We start from the raw sequence: 2,737 nt of genomic DNA, 5'->3' as shown, positions 1-2,737 counted from the left end.
GCACTCATACAGTCATTATGAATCATATCCCCTAAAAAAAGTGCATAGAAGCAACAATAGTCCCATTTCAATAGTAATTTTATCCGGGACTTGAACCTGTTTGCCTAAATTTGTATTCGTTACAGAATGCACATAACATTTACAGGGCAGACTGGGGTCCTTTGAGACTCAGAGGGTTACACCAGTAAGAAAACTGACATACACAATAGTTTTATGTTAATATGGATAAATATTTATTGTAACAAAATATATATTCAAATAACAATCGTTTTGACATATATACACACACACACACACACACACACACACACAACACTTTACAAAACACCTTTTGAATGTATAATCTGAAATGTCTTTTCTCTGTTTCCATCAGGCGCTACAGGCATTTGGCTTACAGAAGCTTTGTCAGTTGGTGCTGGGGCTATCTAGGCAGAAAGTTGTAGGGTTGTAATACCATCATGTGTTGTCCTGTGTATACGGCAAAAATTCCCAGATGCGGAAGGCAGCTATGTCGGATTCAAACTGCCCCTTAACTAAACCTTGACACGTGCTCAGCAATGGCCTCCTCCAATGAAGGTCTGTCATACTGTGTGCATAGATTGTCAGGCACTGTAATTTTATGCAGTTCCTCCATGTAGGGAAAAGGATCTAGCAGAAACTTTTCAAAAAGCAGTGTCATCAGATTGTAGACGTAGCATGGAATTTTGTTTTTAAATACTGTAATTTAAGTTCTATGCACTTTTGTGTATTGCATTTAGTTTATTTTTTTGTAAATTACTAATTAAAACATCTATTCAAACTTACAGTACGTTGGGTTGGATGTCACTGGTTTTATGGTGTACAATCCTTTTTTAGCCTTGGGGAACAAAAGTCTGTACATTGGCTTTCCAGATGATGTAGTAGCCTTTGGACGGTTTGAATTTTCATTGAAATGCATGCCAGCCAAATACAACCTAAAACAGCAGAAAAAAAACATGTAGCTACTAAAAAGTAGGAGTAACATAGTGTTATTATTTTTTTAAGATAAATTTAAAATAATAAGAAATGACAAAGCATTCAAAATGTTATAACTTCTTTTCAAATTACTTTATAGCTTATGCTTCCTGTATTACATACAATTATGAAATAATCGGACTTTATGGTTTATTAATTGTCGATAAGATGCTTCTATACAACTTTGCTTTGCATACCTGCACAGCATTTCAATAAAAGGAAATACCACACTTTTGGGGGCAAAGCGTAAAATAACACTGTGAAAGGCCTCCAAGGATGAGTTCTGGAAGTGAGGGCTGAGCTTTGCTACATCTTTGAGGACTCTGTTGTTAGTCAGCACCTTTTCGACTCTGTAAAGTGGTTTTGAACCTGGAATAGTAGTATGTATTAATTTGTGTGAAGGATAATGGAAACAGTATTAGCACTGTGGGACAGCCACTTTGATTGGTAATGGTAATAATATGAAATACTATGCACTCCCCAGGTTTGAAGTGTTTACTGCTGCCCTTAGACACTCGATGTGAATGTTCACATTGTGGGTATAATGGATCATCATGGATGTGAACATCCTGAATGTGATTGATGAGGGACTTCCACTTGGCTACCTTCTCTGGTCCTGATGTAGAGGATGCTGCAGTCCAGTAGAGATGGTTTCTTATGTTGTGCTGCCACTTTTTCACTATTGAACAGTCCTTGTCTCTGGCAATTTGCTCTAACTTCTTTGACAACCCTAATCAATTGTAATACCAAAAATAAATATTGTTTAGGTAATGAAAAAAAAACTGTCCATTTATTAACATAAAATGTTTTTTTTTCAAGCTAAAACGTACCTTTCTCCAAATGCCAGACATCATAGTACTGTGTGACATTTCGTTCTTTCAGAAACTTTTGAATCTGGGGATGTCGGTCTGTCACAATACAGTCTAGCCTTACACCACATTCCTCCAGCCATTCCATTCGTAGAAAGCAAAAGTTTGAAGCAAAATTGACGCGCATCTGAGGTGAAATCCGCTTCTTGTGGGAGGGGCAAGTACTAGAGGTTGTCTGTTTGCAAGATGGCTGATGTTGATCGAGCACTCTGGTCTTTTCCACTTTTTCCTGCACACGTCCTCTGAATAAACACATTATCTTGTTAGTGAAAAGTAGCTGTAGGCTATATTAAGGGGAAAATAGTTGTAAAAAAACAGCGGGAAGGCCGCGGGTCGATAAACGTGTACGTGACTCAAAAGTGAAATGTGTATTTACTACACTCTTTCAAGCGAGGTCCTTTTTATTCCTCAAATATGAACTTGTATGTGATACTTGTGTCAAAAAGCTCCAGTTGACTGCTCACTGACAACATCAGTCGTTCCTCCATGTTGAATGAGTGACTCCTGAGCAGGCTCCTGATTGGTTAACGCGGCGCAAATTGACGGCAAAGTTAAAATTTTTCAACTCGGGCGGCAGACGCGAATTCGCGTCAAACACATAAATGCACAAAAGTACAATTCGTGCCAGACGCTCAATTCGCGTCAATGAGGCGAATTTGCGTCTTCCGCGCCGCGCTAAACACCTCATTCGAGACCTCCAGATGCGCGTAAACGTGCCTTTGCATTGACTTAACATTGAAATCCTTCACGGCAGACTCTCTATTCGCGTTTGGTGTGAACACAGCATTAGGCACTTACCGTAGGCACTAAAATTCCACTAGTCTTGTCCTTTCATCACAGTAATTGCACTCCTGCTAATTGCACCAGGTGCCTTC

At 39.0% G+C, this 2,737-nt stretch overlaps 1 long non-coding RNA gene across 1 annotated transcript; it reads right to left on the bottom strand.

The window, feature by feature from the left end:
• Positions 1–279: 279 nt before the first annotated feature.
• Positions 280–1,949, bottom strand: LOC132110220 (uncharacterized). The gene is made up of 4 exons (XR_009424621.1): positions 1,824–1,949; positions 1,599–1,723; positions 1,191–1,362; positions 280–953 (listed from the first exon to the last, which is right to left on the bottom strand). It is a non-coding gene; the product is annotated as an uncharacterized LOC132110220 (long non-coding RNA).
• Positions 1,950–2,737: the final 788 nt, after the last annotated feature.

Source organism: Carassius carassius, chromosome 29 (genome assembly GCF_963082965.1).
Source record: "Carassius carassius chromosome 29, fCarCar2.1, whole genome shotgun sequence".
In the NCBI taxonomy this organism is placed as follows: Eukaryota; Metazoa; Chordata; class Actinopteri; order Cypriniformes; family Cyprinidae; genus Carassius; species Carassius carassius.
This window is presented reverse-complemented; position numbering and strand designations above follow the sequence as displayed.